Here is a 13,278-nt window from a genome sequence, read left to right on the forward strand (position 1 = left end):
TATTACTTTTTTACTTTATTAATATCCGCACCTTAGAAGAAATTGATATTGAAAATTTCTATAGAATGAGTACTTTTCCCTTCTTCATGGCCTCCTATTTTTTCATTAAGAAAATTGTCTCTCGTTTTATTCCTATTCTCGTCATGTGTTCCTATTTATCACTCTCTGCAAGAGAGGGAATATTAGTGATATTGGTAGATTTTTTTATAAAATAATAATTGCCAAAATAACACAAAATAATAAATATAATACAGTATAATTCAAAATAATTTAACTTAAAAAATAAATATTCATAATACATTTATTGAAAAACATAACATGAAGTTAAAATAATATAAAAATTCATCTATGTCATTTTAAGTTCAAATCATTTCAAAGATATAAAATTGTTTATGTATTATCAATGGGTCCATCTAGTGTACAGATGCATTTTGGTACAGATTTACAGATTTTTGTTTTTATTTAGTTTAAAAGCGTATCACTAAAAGTGTTGCTTAAAGAAAAAGTGTTACCCTTAATCGTTAACTTGGCTCTGATACCAATTTTACTCTTCATATTTTACTTCGAATAAGTTTATAATTTGCAAATTCATAAAATACCAATTTTACTCTTTACTTCGAATAAGTTTATAAAATGTTGACCATTTCTACTAGTATTTATAATTCTGATTTCATTTGTATAGTTTTTTTTTTTTTAATCTTGTTTTAGTTTATAATATTCTTTTTTGCAAGGATTATTGTATATAAAATCTTTTATCTGTTTGTCTTTTTCTTTAATATAATTTCTCAAATCTTCAAAAACTTCTTTTATTTCTACACTTTCTGTTGTTTCTAAATATCTTTTTAATTTTTCAACCTCATTTTCCATTTTTTCTTTCAACAGCTTTAATTCTTTTAAGTCATAATATGGTTTTCCAAGCATTTATAAATTTTTTAAGTTTAACTCCAACTTGTTTATATTTATTCTTATTTCTATCCTTTTTATTATAAGGTCATCAATTTCGATTTGAAGATTATTTAATTCCCTTTTATACTCTTTTATTTTACTTTTTAATTTTTTCGCTCTTTTTCTCCTTTGTCTTTTATCAAATAGCAGAGATTCCTCTTTATCCCTTCAGGGAGCTTTTCTAAAAGTCCAGATAAGTTGTAGAATGCTAATTCAAATTCTACCAAGAGTCTCATCTCTCTTTCTTCAATTTCATTTCTTTTACTGGACACAAGCAGAGTATTTCTACTTTTATAATTAATCCTTGTATGAGATTCCTTCGTTATTTTTTGAGTTCTTTCGAAGACCCTTGCTAATGTGCTGGCTAGCCTTCCTTCATGACTGTAAATTGTTAAATCTTGAATTTGATCAATTGGTTGAAAATTTCCTGGGAAGACGGACATGAATATTACTTGGTGTGCTGGAACCAAGCATTCTTCTTCTTCATTAAAAATAGGTTGACTGTTTGTAAATTTTAGGGATATATCCCTTGGATTTACATTGTCAATCATATTTTTAAATCTCTTTACTGCATCAACGAATCCTGCAGGAAACTCACTAATAATTTTTAGATCATTAAAAATTAAGATTGTATCAATTAATCCATACTGGAAAAACTGATAGGTGTCAGATGGGGAAGCATCTGGAAATATAACCAGCTTTGTTAGCTGTTCTTTGGCAACAGGATAATATCCTAAAATTGCCCTTTTTTCTTCAGTCCAATTCAGGATTATGTTAAGGGTTTCTCTGAGATTAGATCTACAGACCCTTTTCTTTTCCTTGATTTCAGCCCTTGTAAGAATGTTTCTTATTATCCCTGTTCTCTGGGTTTGAATTGGAGCTTTATCTGCTCTTTTTAGGGTTTGCTCTGGATGGAGAGCTTCATATTCCTTGAAGGATTTCTTTGCCTCTTTCAGTGTTAGGAACCCTCCTTTATGAATTATCTTTGACTGGTGTGTGAATGGTGCTGCTTTTTCCCAGGCATCATATACTCCTTTCATGGGGCCATTATAAATTACATAATATTTTTTATCTTGGGTGGATTTTTTAATGATTTCAGCAATTGTTTTATTTTCTGAAATTTTTTCTTCACCTGATTTTTCTGAAATTTTTTCTTTACCTGATTTGTCCACCATGCTTAGCTAGCTGAACTCTGATGTTTCTGCTTGTTGTGTTGATTTCATTGCTTCGATGGCCTTCTTGAGGGATTGGATCTGTGTCCTTATTTGCAGACAATGCTTGCATTTTTCGAGTTCTTGTTCGTATTTCTGAATTTCTTGATCTAATGCGTTGTAGACGAACTCCATTCTCTTGTTAATGTATCTGCAATAACATTTTTGTCACCTTTAATATATTCAATTTTTATTGGATATTGTAACAAAAATAATTTCCATCTTACCAATCGTCCATGATTATAATCAACTTTTAAATTATATCGTATGAAACCTGTTAGGTAGCTTGAATCTGTCCTTAATGTAAATTCTCTTGGTAGTAAATCAATTTTTCATTTCTTAAGAGATTTAATTGCTGTTAGAGTTTCCTTTTCATGAGTGGTATATCTCTGTTCTGTTGGAGTAAAAGTCCCTGAAATATACGCTGTAAGTTGTATTAATACAATTTATAATTTTATCTATTTTATCTACTATTTTATTTTGGGTCAAGGACTCATTAAAATTTTAGCTAAGCTGTAACTTCTATTTAATAAAGTAACGCATGGCTCATCAGTCATTATTCATTAGCCAAGTAAGTGGCACAAAAGTGTCTTTTTCACTCTTATAAGATGGGATACTGAATCAACGCATCTCTTTTTCTCCATGCACTTAGAAAAATGGAGTTTACTCTATAAAATTTATCAAAATCTCCACCATCTACATATTTTAATATATATCTCTATGGCTAAAAGTAATGGAATAGCATGTTTCACTCAAGTACAACGGTATATGTGAACATCTTCCAATAATATATAATGGCAATAGATAAATTTAGTGTCCAAAATTTCTTTCCAATATTATCTTTCTGTTGGAAAAACTCAACAAAGATTCAAATAAGAACTTGTCTAACAGCGGAATAACCAAAAATAATTTTTTCATAATTTGTGCGATTAAATAGACAATACCAAAGATACTCCAAGCAGCAAATATAATGACAGATATTAAACAATCAGACATCAGAATTTTAATATATAATGGCAATAGATAGATTTAGTGTCCAAAATTTCTTTCCAATATTACCTTTCTGTTGGGAAAACTCAACAAAGATTCAAATAAGAACTTGTCTAACAGTAGAATAACCAAAAATAATTTTTCCATAATCTGTGCGATTAAATAGACAATATCAAAGATATTCCAAGCAGCAAATATAATGTCAAATATTAAATAATCAGACATCAGAATTTTAACGTGGAAAAACCTCCCAAAAGAGGGACAAAAAATCCACAGGACTTAGTCCAGTAAAATCTTCCACTATCAAAATAATGGGTATATAATCAGTCTTCTTAGTGACATTAGGACATCTCAACAATCAATAAAATACATCATCAAAACTGATGGAATCAACATAAATCTTCCATAAAGTGGGTATCTCAAATCAGACAAAAGAGAAGGCAATAAAACTAGCAAGTTATATCCTAATGTTCATCTCTACACCGGGAATAACATACTAAAATTTCATAAGATATGGAACAAATTTACCAGTTCAATCGAATAAAAAATAACTTGCCATTTTCCTCCAAATTTTCTTCTTCTCCCTCGACGCCGAAGCCCACTGCATGCTTTGTTTTCTTTCTTTTTAAAATTGAAAGAAAGCTTCTCTCCCGTGGATTTTAGCCACTTCTTTTTTTTTTATTTAATTTTTTTCTTTTGTTTTAAACTTGTGGGTCCCATTTAGTCGAGGACCGACCAACAAATCTCCCCCTCACCAACTCAAGTGGGGATAGGCTACTCCATCAAACCCGCCTTCTCTTTGCAGGAATCAAACTTCACTGTAGGTAAACTCTTACTCATCATATCTGAACCATTATCATCAGTATAGATCTTCTCAAGTGCATATGACTTCATCTCAAGCACTTGACGTATCCAATGATACCTCACCTCTATGTGCTTCGATATGGAATGAAACGTCGGATTCTTGCTAAGATGGATAGCACTCTGACTGTCACAAAATAACACAAACTTCTCTTGATTGATGTCTAACTCTTGTAGAAATTTCTTCATCCACAAGAGTTTCTTAGAAGCTTCAACAACAGCAATATATTCTGCCTCTGTAGTAGACAAAGCAATACATTTCTGAAGTTGAGATTGCCACGACACAGCTCTCCCTGCAAAAGTCATCATATAACCAGAAGTAGACTTCCTTGAATTAAGATCCCCAGCCATATCCGCATCTGTGTAACCATCCAACACAGGTTGGCCACTCCTAGAGCATAAACAAACTTTGGAAGTGCCATTAAGGTATCTGAGAATCCACTTCACTACTTGCCAGTGTTCCTTGCTTGGATTAGAGAGAAACCGACTAACAACTCCAACAGCATGAGCAATATCCGGCCTGGTGCAAACCATAGCATACATCAAACTGCCAACTACAGATGCATATGGAATATTCTTCATTTCTACTTTCTCTTTCTCACTTGTAGGACATTGTCATGAACTCAGCTTGAAATGACTAGCAAGTGGAGTACTAACAGGTTTGGAATTACTCATGCTAAACCTCTCTAAAACCTTCTCAATGTACTTCTGCTACGACAACCACAATTTTTTATTCTTCCTGTCACAAGTGATTCTCATGCCAAGGATTTTCTTTGCAGGGTCCAAATCCTTCATAGCAAAGAATCTGTTCAAGTCTTTTTTAAGACTTGCAATCTTCTTAGTGTCATGACCAATAATCAACATGTCATCAACATAAAGCAAGAGAATTATAAAATCACCAACTGTACCCATGACCTTCCATGAAGGAATCAAACTTCGTGTACCACTGCCTTGGCGTTTGCTTCAACCCATATAAGTTCTTCTTCAACTTGCATACAAGGTGCTCCTTTCCTTTAACCTCGAAATCCTCTGGTTGCTCCATATAAATTTCTTTATCTATGTCACTGTGAAGGAATGCAGTCTTCACATCAAGCTGCTCAACCTCTAAGTTCAAGCTAGCTGCCAATCCAAGCACAACTCAAATAGAGGACATCTTTACAACTAGAGAGAAAATCTCCTCAAAATCAATACATTTCTTTTGCTTAAAGTCTTTCACAACCAATCGAGCTTTATACCTTGGCCGTAAGACATTTTCATCCACTTTCAATTTGAATACCCATTTATTCCTGAATGCTCTCTTACCCTTCGGTAGCATCATTAATTCAAAAGTATGATTCTCATGCAAGGATTTCATTTCTTCTTACATGGCCTTCAACTAATCTTCTTTATGCTCATCAGACATAGCTTCCTGGTAGCTCTCTGACTTTCCAGTCTCAGTGTTCATCACATACTCATGAGGAGAGTATTTATGAGAAGGATGACGCTCTCTAGTAGATTTTCTCAATTCAGGCTCAATTGGTGGTTCAGGTGAAACTTCAGTATCTTGTGGAACTTCTGCATCTGGCACCTCGGGTTGAGGTATAGGTTCATCATGCAAATCTTCACCATCATTATCAACTTGTACATCTCCCCCCATCAACAGGAGGTCAAGTGAAAGGACCAGGTTCATCATCAGCAGAACGTCTAACAGTTATTGCTGACTTATCTGTCTTCTCAAGATCTTCAATAGTTTGGTCTTCAAGAAAAATCACATCTCGACTTCTAATTATTTTCTTGTTCACCGAATCCCATAATCTGTAACCAAAGTCTTCGTGACCATAACCCATGAAGATAAACTGCTTTGACTTTCCATCAAGTTTGGACCTTTCATAGCTTGGAATGTGAACAAAAGCCCTACAGCCAAACGCTCGCAAGTGACTACAGGAGACATCTTTCTCTCTCCAAACTTTCTCTAGAACATCACCATTTAGTTGAACTGAAGGAGAAAGGTTGATCAGATCTACTACAGTCCTCATCGCTTCACCCCAAAAGGATTTAGGCAACTTTGCATGAGAGAGCATACATCTGACTCTATCATTGATAGTGCGATTCATTCTCTCTACAACTCCATTATGTTGAGGAGTCTTAGGAACAGTCTTCTCAAACTTGATCCCATGTCCTTTACAATACTCTTCAAACAGACCCCTGTATTCACCACCATTATCTGCTCGAACACATTTCAATTTCCTTCCTGTTTCTCTTTCAATACTTGCATGAAAGTGTTTGAAGATACCGATCACCTAGTCTTTAGATTTCAAAATAAAAGACCACACTTTTTGAGAATAATCATCAATAAAAATAACAAAATATGATGCACCACCTAGTGTCTTAGCATCCATAGTACAAACATCAATGTGAACTAAATCTAGAACATGTGATCTCCTATGAGGTCAAGAACTATGAAATGATACTCTAGCATGCTTTCCAACAAAATAATGAGTACAACTATTTAAAGTTGTACCTTTCACTAGAAGTGAGTGCTTCTTGGCTAAGATGCTTAGCCCTTTCTCACTCAAGTGACCAAGACGTATATGCCACAAGTCAGAAGAGGAATCATCAGCTACATTCACCTCTTCTTTGCACAACTTTGATTGCAATCGGTAGAGAGTAGTGAGACTATTATCTTTTTTAGCAACAATGAGAGCTCCTTTGGTGATCTTGCATTTTCCACTATCAAAGGAAGTGTAAAACCCGTCTTGATCCAATGCCTTCACTAAAATGAGATTGAACCGCATATCTGGTGCATGCCTAACATTCTTTAACTGCAACTTGCATCACATGTTGGTTTCAAGCCACATACCACCAATACTAATGATATCACACACTCCTTTATCTCCCAATTTGATCTTGCCAAAATTTCCAACAGTATAGGAAGTGAAAAATTCACACCTCGGAGTGACATGACATGAGGCACCAGAGTCCATAATCCAAGTGAAATCATCACAAATAAGATTCACATAATTTTCATCATATGTGATAAAAACATATTCATAAACAATAACAACAGTTTTTTTATCACTATCTTTACCTTTGTCTTCGTTTCTTTCCCTTGATTGTTCTCTTTTCAAGAACCTACAATACCTCTTGATATGCCCCAACTTGCCACAATGGTGACAAATGAACTCCTTTCTTGGCTTGTACTTTTCTCTTGACTTGCTTTGACTCTCTGACTTATCGAAACTGTGAGATTGTCTACTTTGACTTCTCCCCCGTGACTCTGAAACAAGTGCTTCTGACTGGAAAGAGGCATTAGTCAAACCTCGCTCTGTTCTTCTGCCTTCTTCATTCAACATGCTCTCTTTAACCATTGCTAATGTCAACTTTCCATTTGGAGCTGAGTTAGTCAGTGTCACAACTGGAACTTTTCAACTATCAGGCAAAGAGCTCAACAACAACAAGGCTTGCAACTCATCATTTAAAGTGATTTCATTATTTGTCAGTTGGTTCACCGTCTCTTGAAAGGTGCTCAAGTGCTCTGGCATTGATTTACCTTCAATATACTTCATATTGACAAGCTTCCTAATCAAGAATGCTTTGTTTTGCACATCCATTGCCTAATCAAAGCAACTGCCTTCCGATTCAGCTTCTTCCATTCAGCATCGGATTTAGTACCTTTGGATTTATCCCCCTCCACATGATCATACAAGTCCTTGCTATACAACATATCTTCCATGAGAGTCTTCCAAATCGAGTAATTTTGGGAATTCAATTTGACCATATTTGGCCCATGAGTATTTTTCTCCATTTAATCAGCACAAAGATAAACAACCAAAACTTTGGATACCACTTTGTTGAGAAAACTCAACAAAGGTTCAAACAAAAACCTGTCTAACAGCGGAAGCACCAAAAATAATTTTTTCACAACCTGTGCGACTAAATAGGTAATACTAAAGATACTCCAAGCAGCAAATATAATGGCAGATATTAAATAATCAGACACCAGATTTTTAACGTGAAAAAACTCCCAAAAGAGGGACAAAAAATCCACGGGACCTTGTCTAGTAAAATCTTCCACTATTAAAATAATGGGTACACAATCAGTCTTCATAGTGACACTAGGGCATCTCAACAATCAACAAAATATATCATCAAAACTGATGGAATCAACATAAATTCTCTAAAAAGTGGGTATCTCAAATCAGACAAAAGAAAAGGCAATAAAACTAGCAAGTTATATCCTAATGTTCATCTATACACCAGAAATAACATACTAAAATTTCATAAGAAATTGAGCAAATTTACCAATTCAATCGGATAAAAAATAACTTGTCCTTTTCCCCAAATTTTCTTCTTCTCCCTCGACGCCGAAGCCCTCTGTGTGCTTTGTTTTCTTTCTTTTCAAAATTGAAAGAAAGCTTCTCTCGTGGTTTTTATCCACTTCTTTCTTTTTATTTATTTTTTTTTCTTTTGTTTTAAACTTGTGGACTCCACTTAGTTGGAGACCCACCAACATCTTTCTAATTAACTTCTCCACTTAACGTCAATTATTCAGTTTAAAAAAACTTCCATCAATTTCTCTCATCTTATAATCACATTATTAGAACAACTTTATACTTTTTATCCACATCATCCTCTTGTTTATTCCATTTTCTTCTCTCATATGTTCATATACTTTTATTAATTCTTTTTTATCTCTTTGTATCTTTTTCCCATTTATTAAATCAATTTGAAATATTTTTGTTCTCCAAAAAATTACAAGAAGAGAAACGACTCATAATTAAACATGCTAAAAACTCAATTACAACTTATCAATAAAAACTCCATTTTGATAACTATAAGAAAAATGATTATAACCTTTTAACAATTCGTGGGTAATGTGTCAGATAGTATAAAAGATGTTTATTTATACTAGATTAAGACATGGTCAAGGAAAATTGAGAAAAGATGGAGTATGCATTTTTTGCAATAATATGATTTACATAGAAAATAAAAATGAAGCGATTTTTTAAGAAAAAAAGGTATACATAGTAAAATTTTGACTGAAAATAAATTATTTTATCATTTGTGGGATCTAAAAAGAATGAAGACAAGAAAAAATTAGTCTTAGTTTATATAGTTTAGTACTCATTAAGTACTCTATGATACTTGCAATTCAGTCTCAACTTTTAACAAACACAAATAGAGAATTCATTACATGCATACATATATTTTTTAGAAAATAATATTATAGATAAATTTAAAATTTTTTTATCTCTTTCTACATAGTATTTTACTTTAAGTAATTATTTTTTATAGATAGTATTTAAATAAAAAAATAAAATAATAAGAAGATTCACATTAGTTATGAAAACTAATATCATCCTAATAGTATGATCGCATTATTTCAAAACATATAACATGAAATAATAAAATATAGTTTAATTAATGTGCACAATAAAGCAAACGTGAAACTTATATAATAGCAATCAAATATGGAAAGCAATGACAATCTTCTATTCTAAGGTATTATATTAAATTGTAATTTAAATTTATTATATTAGTTAAAAATAATATATTTTGATATTATTTTTTAAGGTTACTAACATTAAATTTTGATAATTTGAATAAAAATTTTTAATATTTTATGTCCTAATTTTTCTCTTAATTGAACAATAAAATTACTTAACACACACATCAAGAAAAAATTATTATTTTTATACATCTAAATATTTAAAAAACACAAAAATAAATTCTTTTAATAATACTTTAATAACTCATAAAAGTTAACAGAATGAATGATTATAGATCAAAGTGATAGACAAAGATATAAAATTACGATAATGGTACTTGGTGATAATTAAAGAAAAGATGGGACGACAAAAAGAAAATAAAAAATGAGAACAAGGTAATATAACAATTGCGGTGAGACAATGACAGAAGCGTGTATAGAGAATAATAGTAAGAGAACAAAATAGTGTGTGATACAATACAAAAATATATTAAAAATATAAATTAATAATTTTTAAAAAATACTAAAATTACAGATAATTTAATAAATTGAATATAAAATTTAGAACTATACATAAAGATAAAGAATGCTTTGAATATAATGTTTTATCTTTGCTTCATGTAACACCCTCACTATCAGAACTCACGCTTCCGGCTGCGCCACTCTGATAGCAAAAAGTATTACGACTACTTTACATACTAAATACTAAATAGGAGCCTGTGACTCGACACTGTATCGCTGATTTCTTCAAAAACCGGAAATAGATATTTTATCTTAAGAAAAATACAAGCAGGCATAGATTCATATACAAAACTCCTTACATAATAACTCATAATATAATATACATATAAAACATACAATTCCTATCCCTCTTACAAATTTATAATAACAAAGACGAGGGAAGAAAATAATCTAATTAATACAACAATATATAAACCAAACGCAGTATAACACTCCTTAATGTCTCTTCATCTGGTTCCTGAAAAGGTAAAGCTGTAGGGGGGTGAGAACCTAACCACACGGTCTCACCACGGAGTTTCAAAGTTGTCATAAGAAGATATTTTATAAGAAAACTGTTTTCAAACTCAGTGATTATCATTGCCTTATGAATCTTTTAAAAACCAATAGGTAATTGTTCAAAATCTTTTCAAAGAAACAATGTTTAATCTTTCAGAAATCCGAAACATTTCCTTTCTTATAAGAAACTTTCAATCAGAAACCAACCACACAATCAAACAACACAATCATTAATATAGCACCAAAGTTCAATCTCAAATGTAGCACGCTAGGACAAACACAGGCAAGGCAGACAAGGAAAGCACAAGTAGGCAGCAGTTACAGCAAATAGTCCAATTAGCAGTTACGAACAGTTTAGCAATTAGGCAAACCAAAACAAGTTCAAACTCAAGCAAAGCATACAAATGCATATGATGCATGCCTGTCCTATGGCTGATGAGGCTCATCTGTCGGTTATCCAGCCAACCCGACAAGTCTGAATTGTACTTAGATAGTCCCCCGACGTGCATCCCCAAGAGTCTATGCATAGTTTTTTCTCAAATAATCAATATTACTCAATGGGGGTAACATTTCCGGGAATTTATATAGTGCCCGGTCACACACTTACATCGTAGGGTCAACAGAGTATCGAGTTTTCAACCTGGTACACGTGGTGGCAAGCCACGGCACTTAATCCAGGGAACCTCGTATCTCAGATATCTCAAATTCATAAGCCATGTGAATAATTCAAAGTTCACATCTCAACATTCTCAGCATCATAATCATTCATCAATCCAAATCTCATTTCCAAGTTCATTTCAAAACCATATTTCAAAGAAAATCCTTATCATCCTTCTTTCCATTCCATCTATTAACAATCCTCAATCCAAAACATAACTTTTCCTTTAATAAATAAAGTAATCTTAAATCATATAACACTTAAAATTAAACCTTGTAAAATAACTACTTCAAATGGAACTTCTAATTTTATAAAATTTCGGCAGCATTTCCTCTAAAACTTGGATTCTGCCACCCTTTTCGGGTCCCATCCAAACATTTCTCAAACTTTTTCTCAACCATTTCCCAATCTCATTTATTTCCAAAATTCAACCAATTCCAATATCAAACTGTTCTCAAAACGAATCAGTGTCAATAATAATTCTCTTTTTAAAATCAAACCAACTCATATACTAAATCATTTATAAAATCAGACTAACTCAAAATTAAACCGTTTCCAAAATTAATTCAGTTTCATATTTCAAATCATTTTTAGAGCCGATTCATTTGTATTATCAAAAATAGCTTCAAAACCAAGAAAACCACTTTTCATAATAATCAACTAAATAACCTTTCAAACTAATTTTCTTTTCAGCAATCACAAACTACTCAAACAATCGAGCAATCAGTCATTCAGTCCAGCAAACAACCACATTTATAAGACAATCATAATCACAGACATATGTTTCTCACATTAATATCCATTTATAACAACTCTGTAAGATAAAGTAAATTTTAAGAAAACCCCTACCTCGACTAGCTGAATTCACATAGGTTAAACACGGTAACTCCCTTCCCTTTTTGTTAATTTCAGCAGCGGCAGCAACTCTAATAGCTCATTAGTACCATTAATACTATTACCTATGATAATTCCATCAGCAAACAGGGAAGGCAAAGCAGCAGTGTTAAACAGAAACATAGGTTTTCCTTATTCATAATAGAAAAAGACTAAGAAACAAAATGGAAGCAGAATAAGGACTAAGGAGTTACATATTCAGAAATAGCAGAATTGGGATTGAAACTGGAAAAGGGCAGTACTGATTCGAAGACAAGAGGAGGCTGTGGTGGATCCTTCTGGTGGCAGCTTGGACGGCGGCAGAGAGACTCACGGTGACCGTATAACATGGCACAGACAACCTCAGCAACAACTCTCACGGTAAAGGTAAACTTAACGGATAAAGACACTGAAGCAGGGTTAGGGCTTACCAACAAACACAGGCTTGAAAGGCGGTTTCCGGCGCCAGCAACGGCGGCGACGGCAGCTCCGCGACGGTTTCCCTCGCCCACGTTCTCTGTTCGCGATTCCAACGGCAGCGGCGCTAGCGGCAGGACACGCTCAAGAATATTAACTTTTTATCACTTATAAAATATACGGAATTAAAATTTATAAATATAAAAATTGGAATAAAATATTTACTTCCTCTTAATTAAATAAACAGAGGTTAAAAATAAATTAATCGTAAATTAGCTATGATTAAATATTTAAACATTAACTTTCCATAAAATTTCTACCTATAAAATATAAATTAGATTATATTATAGAGAATTAAAATAATTTTAATTTGTTTTAGAGTTAAAAGGGGTTTAGTTTGGGATTAAGGGTTTAATTTGGGATTAGGATTAAATGTAATGAGAATTGGGATTAACCTTGGATTAAATGGGGAGTAGTGGTGATTGGGTGGCGGTGTGAGTGGAGTGGGAGTGGATTACGTGAGTGGGAGTTGTTATTACTATGTGTGTGTCGTTTCTACTTTCCTTCCTTTCTTTCTTTCTTTTCCCTTCTCCCTTCCCCTGGCGCCTCTCCTTCCTCTCCCCCTTCTTCCCCTTCCGCCGCGCCACCCGCAATAACGGTGGCAGCGGCGGCGACAACTACCTCCTCCCTTCTCTGGGCTCTTTCTTTTCTCTCGCGACTACCCTCTCCTTCTGGCGCGTCGAGCGGTGCCGGCGGCAAAGACGTGGCAGCGCAGCACTCGTCTCTCTCCCTCTCTCTCTCTCGAGCACTCCCTCGGTGGCGCCTTCCCTCCAACGGTG

Source organism: Arachis ipaensis, chromosome B03 (genome assembly GCF_000816755.2).
Source record: "Arachis ipaensis cultivar K30076 chromosome B03, Araip1.1, whole genome shotgun sequence".
Classification (NCBI taxonomy): domain Eukaryota; kingdom Viridiplantae; phylum Streptophyta; class Magnoliopsida; order Fabales; family Fabaceae; genus Arachis; species Arachis ipaensis.